Here is an 8,748-nt window from a genome sequence, read left to right on the forward strand (position 1 = left end):
CCAATCAGAAAGCGAAATGACCCAAGACCCACCCTCCCCCAGAGTGGAAGCCAATGGACAAACCCCAGAGACTCGCGTGAGGGTGGGGCGAGTAGGGAGTTGCGTTTGTCCTCTGGTTAAGGGCGTAGTTCTGGACCTTGGGCATCTCATCTTGGTGGGCAAAGTGGTGTTGGTAACTTCCACCTTCAAGTGGGACTGTGACGCTTATAAATGGTAGTTGGCCTTTCAGTAGTTCCGGCCCTCAACTTCCGTCAGGAAGCCCAGGACATCTGCCGCTCTGAGACCTTTCTGGTAACTGGCCTTGAGATTTCTACACATTGGGACTAGGCTACGTCTCTGCGCTATGTGGACAAGTGTGGTTTCCTTTTTCACAGCAGCCTTTCAGATGACAACAGCCCTGCCCACCTCAACCCCACCAAAACACAGCCCCAATTCTACCCACCATTCAGGAAACCCTAGACATATTCCCTCCAGATGGTCCAGTTCTCTTTAAAAGAGAGGAGCAAATGGGTGGGATGTTGCCAACGATGGGATGAGGCTCAAACAGCAGGTGCAACTCAGTAACAGGTCTGAATGATTTATAATCAACAAAGCACTTCTACATCTGTTATTTGTTCTCTCAACAACCTTGTGGTAAATTAAAGCAAAACAGAGATTATTACCCTCATTGAATAGATGGAGGTGCAAAATAGTGTCCTGAGAGTAGAAGCAATTTGTGCAGCCGGTGTAGGACTGTGGACTCTGCAATCTCTCCTTGAGTCTACCCCACTTGCAAAGAATTTGGGTATCTGTGCAGGCTGGGTCAAATTGGAAGCATTGTGTGTGGAAGATGGAAGCTGTGTTAATCCAACACATAAAGTTAAAATGCAAACAATTTTTAAAACCATGCATTTCAAAGGGTATTAAATGCATAGGCCATGGTTGGAGAAGGGGTCATTTATTCACTCAACAAAACACCTTTAAATGTCTACAGTATATAGTTATGTTAGTAACTACAGGGATTATGGAAATATGTTAGGCATGAATATAGCCTTCTAGGACCTTAGGATCTAATAAAGAAGACAAAGAGAGGTACCCATGATATATGACGTTAATGCCAAGTGAAAGGTGCTTTAAGGATTCAGGTAATGTGAAACTCTACAATCTGGAATGGCAGTGGCATTTCAGTCCCAACTTGAAAGGTCAGTAAAAGCATCCCAAGGGAAGATGGATGAAACTGGTATTCCAGGTGGAGGGCAAGTTGAAGAGTAAAGTTGCAGAAATGAGGATAGTGACATAACCAGCTAGAATGCAAGGGGTTTTAAGGAAGATGAGGCCACAAAGATGAGTTAGGCAGAAGAGTACTGAACAGTAGCTAAGGAGAGTGAATCTTACTTGGTAGATGGTGAAGAGTATGGAAAATTGACGTAGAGAAGTGACACTATCACAGTGGTGGTCCAGGCAGGCTCATCTTTGAGGGGCATGTAGAATAACTTGTATTCAAGATAAGGGGTATTTGTTAGTTATCTTTCCATTAGTCCAGTAGAGCTTGAAGGGGTCAGATTTGAGAAATGGCTTCCGAAGTTCCTTAAATGACACAGCAGTACTGCATTTAATATAGTAGTAAATGGTTAGAAACTTGGTTTGAATCCCAATTTCACCACTTGCCAGCTATGTGACCTTGGGATGTCACTTAACCTCTCTGTGAAACAGAGTTAGCCAATACCAATCTTCCAGGGTCTTAGGGAGTATAAAGTAAGATCATCTGTGGGAAAATTCTTGGTAAATTACAAAGCAGCACATGTGTGGGTACTTTCTGTTTGTGGGGTTAAAGTGACTTTCCATGCACCCCCATAGGCAGGAGGATGGGGATGGGAGCCTGATATTCAGTCTCAGAGGCGCTCACCTTCCAGGTCCCTGGCTGTGGATGCTGTCAGACACCCTTCACAGGAGCAGATGGTGCTCACAGTTGGGACCCTGTCAGTGCCCAAGGACACCCAGGGCCCTGCTGGGCTCCCACCTGCAAGCTCCCTTCCTAGACAATGCACCTGTGCTTGAGTTTCTGGAGCCACCAGTGTCTGCCAAGAATGGATCATGTCTGCAGAGAGAGATACAAAGCCACAGCTCGATACAAAGCCACAGCTCAATGCACAGAGGCTCTTAAAAACCTCTGATATTAACAAATGTGACTTGAGCATCCAAGAGATCCCAGACACTGTAGTAGGTGCTGGGAATACAGAAGATAAAACAGATGTTCTGTCCACCTGAAGCTTACGACCGGGTGGCTGACGGGGTGGGGTAGACAGAACACAAATTAATCCATGTTTTTAATGGCCATTGTGTTTTCATTTTTAAAGATATGTCTGTAATATTTATTCAGGTATAAAAATTTTATACAATAAAAAACACAGATCTTATATATTCAATTAGGCAAGTTTTAACACCTGTATACATTCATGTAAGCACCATCCAAAAAAGATATGGAACATTTCCAAACTTGGAACACCAAGTTCCCTTAGGAGTGCCTCCCTCCGGTCAGTCTCCAACTCCCAGGGGCAACCATTGGTCTGAATTTTTCCACTGATCTGACTTTAATCACTGTAGATAAGCTTTTTTGTTTCTGGACTTTATATATATATATATATGTATGTATGTATGTATGTGCTCAGTCACTCTATTGTGTCCAACTCTTTGTACCCCATGGACTACAGTCCACCAGATTCCTCTGTCCATGGGATTTTCCAGGGAAGAATACTGGAGTGGGTTGCCATTTCCTCCTCCAAGGGATCTTCCCAACCCAGGGACTGAACCTGCATCTCCTGGACCTCCTGTATTGACAGCCAGATTCTTTACCACTGAGCTACCTGAGAAGCCACAAATATATATATATATATATATATATTTATATAGAGAGCTATATATAAAACCACAGGATATATTCTTTTATATCTTCTTTTGTTCAGTGTAATTTTGTCTTTTAGCTTCATCCATGTTGTATAAACCAGTAGTTCATTTCTTTTTAGTGATGAATAGCATTCTGTTGCATGATTATATCATGATTTGTTCCTCACTTGTTGATAGGCATTTGAATTGTTTTCTGTTTGCTTGGCTTTTTAAGCTGTTGTAAACATTTTTTGTATTAGTCTTTTTGTAGAGATGTGCTGTCATTTATCTTCATTAAATACCAAGGGAGTGGAATTGCTGGTTTCTAGAGATAGATATGTTTAACCCCATAAAAAACTGCCGAAGAGTTCTCCACAGGGGTTGTACCATTTTGTACTCCTACCAGCAAAATATGGGAGTTCCAGTTATCCATGCTGACATTTGCATGTCAAGTCCTTTCAGTTTTAGCAACTCTAGTGGATCTATAGTAACATCTCACTGTGGTTTTAATTTGCTTTCCCAGATACCAAATGATGTTGAGCCCCATTTCAAACAGCTTACTGGCCATTTGTATATTTTATTTCATGAAGTATGTGTTCAAATCTTTATCATTACTGATTTTTAGGGGGTTCTTTATATATTCTGGATACAAGTTTGTTGTTAGATATATGTATTGAAAATACTCTTCCCATTCTATTACTTGCCTTTTTGTTTTCTTAACAATGTTTTCCAAAGAGCAGAAGTATTTAATTCTGAATGAAGTCAATTTTATTAATTTTTAAGGGTTTTTTTTTTTTTTTTTAGTGCTTTTTGTGTCCTGCCTAAGAAATCTCTGACTACTCTGAGGTTGTACATATATTCTCCTATGTTTTCATCTGAAAACTTTATAGTTCTGTCTTTTACATCTAGACATATGACCCTCCTTGCATTAAATTGTTTGCATGAAGTGAAGTAAGAATTAAGGTTCTTCTTTTTTTTGCATTGATATACAATTACTATTATACAGGACCTGCCCTCAACCAATGACTGATGGAAACTGGGATATAAATACCCCAGTTTCCTCACTCCTCAGGTAGGACAACTCTGAGATTTGTATAATATCCCATTTCCCAGGCTTCACCCGTGGGATCAGGCTCCAGTTACCCCTGATATAACTTCTTGGTAATGATTCTTTTTTTGGCTTCCCTGCCTGCCTTTCCTACCAGTGTTTCCTGTAATCTCCTCTCAAATAAATTGCTTGCACTTAAATTTTTGTCCCAGCATCTGTTTCTCGGGGAAGCCAAACTAAGAGAGTGACAAACAAGGCAGACAGTCCCCTGCCTTCGTATATTTAGCTATAATTTAGGCACACGCAAGAAGATGGTACAACAGGCATTGAGAGGGGAGAGAAGCCACATCCAAAGCAGACCCTTCAATACCTTGCTGACCAACAGCAGTAGGACAACAGTATTTGTGGTCCGGACTCATGAATGACAGGTGACTATGAGCTACTCAGACCCCCTCTTAGGAGACTGTTACCAGCTTTTTTAAACATTTTTTTTAAATCCCAAATCCTTTTACTGTGTAACTCTATTTTGTAGGTGGCACAATGACAGAGATGCTTGTCTCATGAGTAGTTAGCATCATGCTGGAGGCAAGCTGCAGGGCTAGTTTCAGAATCCTAGCATGTCTTTTTCAAAGCAGGCTAGGGGCCCCATGTATCCCTTCTTGCTAGGAGGATGAGACAGCAAAGAAAACGATGGCTTCAGTCTCCTAGATGACAGAGAAATACACATCTTGACTGTGCCTGCTGTGTCTCAGCCACAGCTCCAGGAACCACACAGGGATTGGAAACTGCAGGGCACTGCTGGTGTCTGTGGGGTTTCCCAGAAGAGCCCTGTTTGCATAAGTCAAGCCAGGTGAGGTGTCTCCGTGATGTCAGACCTGGGGATGATGTGTAAGAAGGGGATGTTTCCATGGAACTCTACACTCACTGGTAAAAAGCAATTATTTTCAGGTTTCTGCTCTGTTTCTTTCACAGGCAAAAACTAACTGCTCCATTTCAGGTAATTGAAGGGATTTCAATGTGACTGGGCACAGACAATCCCAACCTGTCCACAGGTTGCTGATCATTGGCACAACATGAAGAGAGATTAACACAGACTCTTTCCATTTATTAAACACACAGAGAAGAATAATAAGCTAGTAAAATGTTTGCCTGCTGGTAGATCTAGGGGCACATTTTAGCAAGTTGGATTAGAGTCAGAAAGAGGAACTTCAAGCAAACCCTAAAGAAAGACTGAATTTCCACTTTGAAGGGCGGGTTTATATTTTACTTAGGTTGGAATCCAGAGTTCCTGGCACATGGTAGGTCCCCAATTATTTTTAACAAAAAGATTGCACATTTTAATATGGAAGAGTGAAAGGGATAATTTAAAAGTCACTTGAGGATATAAAGCACTGATGTGGGGGAGGTGGTTAATAACCCTTTCCTATCTTCCTCTCCACACAAGTTGGAACAAGAAGAAACATCTTCAGCCATATCATAAAGAACTGAAGCTAAAGTTGAGGAAGAAATTTTTGTACCTCAAAATTTCAGTCTCAGAGCTGTGTATTCAGGAAATTTATAACCCTAAAGCCTACAAATATGTAATCATATATAGGAGCATAGACAGGAAGACCCCCTTGAAGTCTTTCCCAATTTGATGCATCACTTATTTCATCATTTGTTGCCTGACCCAGGAGAAGTCATTTAACGCACCTCTGAAGAATGAGGCTGCGATATTTGCAATTTACGCCTCAGAGGACAGATGAGAGCCTCATAAAGAAAATGCTTTGTGCTGGAGAATGACTCAGCAGAAGCATTTCTGAGCTTTGTTATTGAGAATATTTTGAATATTTGAGCCTGCAGCCATTGCAGTTGCACCTCCAGCAGATGATAGGTCAGGGCTGGCAGAAGCTAGGAGGTCAACATTTTCAGGGGACCCCAGGGAATGGTCAGGGCCCTTTGCACTGTTTTCTCACACCAAAGGCTTCAGCCATGAGAGTGTCACAATATGTTTCTGAATGAAAATCCTTTCCCCAGGGGAGCATTCTAACAATAAATTGACAGACCCTGAGGAAGGGTGATTTTTTTTTTTTTTTGAGTGGTTGTGTTTGAGTTCAGCTAATTTGTTCATTCATTGATTCAGCAAGCATTTGTTGGGCTTTCTCTGTGTCAGACACTAAGCAAGGTAACAGAGAAACAAATCTGAATTGGACACAGCTCTTCTATTGAAAATGCTTATAGTCTGACAGAGGGACAGACACAGGTAATTTGCAATGTAATGTGGAAGATACGCACTAAAGGGACAGACCAGGTATTGTGCTGGTGCAATTAAGGAGTGATACATTCAAATGGAAGCAGTAGGAAAGTTGTGCAGAATAGAGACTCTTTTTTTGTCTTGTGGTAAAAGTCACATAACACAAAATTCATTATTTTAGCCATTATAAAGTGTGCGATTCAGTGGCATTTAGTCCATTTACAATGTTGTAAAACCATCACTACTATCTAGTTTTGGGATATTCTCATCACCCCAAAATGAAACACCATACCTCCTAGCAGTCATTCCCCCTTTTCTGCTCCCCCAGTTCCTGGAAGCCATCAGTCTGCTTTCTGTCTCTATGGATTTGCCTGTCCTGGATATTTCCTATAAATAGCATTATACAATAGACAGCCTTTCATGTTTGGCTTCTTTTACTTAGTATATTTCCAATGTCTGTCCATGTAATTGCGTGTATCATTGGTACTTCATTCTCTTTAATGGTTGACTAATACTCCATTATATAAGTATACCACATTTTGTTTACTGTTCATCAGTTGATGGACATTTGGGGTGTTTCCACCTAGGTGGAGACTCTTGAACAGTGCTTTATTGAGCTGAATAAAAATGGCTTTGCTATCCTTGTAAAGCAAAGCAACACAGACTTCTAGGCACCATAGTATATAGTTGTTTATTGCTCTACAACTTCTTCCATCTCCAGAAATATAGCAAGGACAGGTCCAATATTAAAAGATAACCAAAAAGAGATAACTGGGATCAAAGACAAGGGAAGCATCTCTGGGACCAGGAATTCGCAATAGCAAGCAAGGGTGAAAGCCAGGGGCATGCTGGTCTCCAAGTCTGGATCCAGACAATGGTGGCAGGAGACCCATTCCAAAAGAGAGACAAGAGCCAAAGAGCTCCACACAAGGCCGGAAGAGAGTCAGGCTCCCCGCATGAAGCCAGGAGTAGGAGTCAGTGCCCCTTCTTTGAGGGGGGCTTAGCAAGGCCTTCCCTGGTGGCTCAGACGGTAAAGCGTCTGCCTACAATGCAGGAGACCGGGGTTCAGTCCCTGGGACGGGAAGATCTCCTGGAGAAGGAAATGGCAACCCACTCCAGTATTCTTGCCTGGAAAATCCCATGGACGGAGAAGCCTGGTAGGCTACAGTCCATGGGGTCGCAAAAAGTCAGACATGACTGAGCGACTTCACTTTTCACTAGCAAGGCTGCCACCCTACCTCTTGGTGTAACTGTTTCCAGGTCAGTAGGAACCTAAGGAGACAGCAGAACAGATACAACATCACAACCAGGACCTGAGCCAAGTCTCCTGCAGGCTCTGAGACTGAATAGCCCCAAGTTGCAGCAGAAGAGGGGTGCTGAAACATGCCTATTATCAGTTCTGAACTGGAACTTGGGGAGTTAGAGGAAGGCAGGAGCACACCCCTTCCACTACTAGAAAGTAAAGGAAAGAGTCATGTATAACTGATTCGCTTTGTATGGCAGAAAGTAACACAAGATTATAAATCAACTATGCTCCAATAAATTTTTTTTTATTTAAAAAAAAGGAAAGGTGAAGAAGCAGAGAATTTCCCTGCTTAAAGGTCACTTAAAATGACCTTAAAAATCAAAAGTGTAAAACACATGAGGAAATCTAGTTCTAAGAAAGACAACAGAAGCAACAATAAGAATATAAACTCACTTCTGAAAAAAATTAATCGAATAACACAGACTGACAAAGATGTTTTAAAATGATAAATACAACATGGATGAATATGATTCATAGATTATATTATAAATCGTATGTAACAATTAAAGTTGTATTGAAAGTGAAAGTCGCTCAGTTGTGTCCAACTCTTTGCCACCCCATGGTCTATACAGTCCGTGGAATTCTCTAGGCCAGAATACTGGAGTGAGTAGCCTTTCCCATCTCCAGGGGATCTTCCCAACCCAGGGATCAAACCAATGCAGGGAACTCCTACTCCTGCATTGGAGGCAGATTCTTTACCAGCTGAGCCACCAGGGAAGACTTGTCTAACAATACAGATAATATAATACTGAAAAAAGCTGGACACAAGAGTACACAATACATGCTTAAACTGATATAATGTGAAAGAAAAAACAAACCATACTACAAACTAATCTATGATGTTAGAAGTCAGGAGAGTGGTTGTCCTTGAAAGAGAGCCCAAAGGGGGGCTAAATGTTTCATTTCTTAACTTGGGTGCTTGTTACATGAATGTCTTCATTTCATGAAAAGCCACTGTTACATATATAGTCAATCCTCTTTATTTGAAGATTTTATATTTGCAAATTTGGCTACTCATTAAACTTTCCTTGTAACTCCCCCAATCAATATATACCTCCCCTTTATGGTCCTTCATAGATACACATTGAGGGGAAAATTCTGAGTCATCAGATCCTTGTAGTCTCACCAAAGATGGAACAAGGCAACACTCGGCCTTCTTGTTTCAACTCTCATATCATAAATTAGGGTACTTTTTGTAGTCTACCTACTGTGACGTTTTTCACATTTACATGCCCTTTGTTGGTGATTTCACTGTTTAAAATGACTCCCAAGCATGATGTTGAAGTGCTGGCTGGTGTT

At 41.4% G+C, this 8,748-nt stretch overlaps 1 protein-coding gene across 2 annotated transcripts in view; it reads right to left on the reverse strand.

Moving 5' to 3' along the window:
* The window catches only part of REC114 (REC114 meiotic recombination protein), a 110,085-nt gene extending 108,164 nt beyond the window's left edge, over nt 1-1,921 (reverse strand). Inside the window, exon 1 of one of the 2 annotated variants that reach the window (XM_043919665.1) lies at nt 1,886-1,921. The gene's annotated coding sequence lies outside the window, so the exon portion shown is untranslated. Of the gene's footprint in view, nt 1-63; nt 95-1,885 lie in introns of those variants that run through there. The other variant, XM_043919666.1, reaches the window with a different exon arrangement.
* Nucleotides 1,922-8,748: the final 6,827 nt, after the last annotated feature.

Source organism: Cervus elaphus, chromosome 12 (genome assembly GCF_910594005.1).
Source record: "Cervus elaphus chromosome 12, mCerEla1.1, whole genome shotgun sequence".
Classification (NCBI taxonomy): Eukaryota; Metazoa; Chordata; class Mammalia; order Artiodactyla; family Cervidae; genus Cervus; species Cervus elaphus.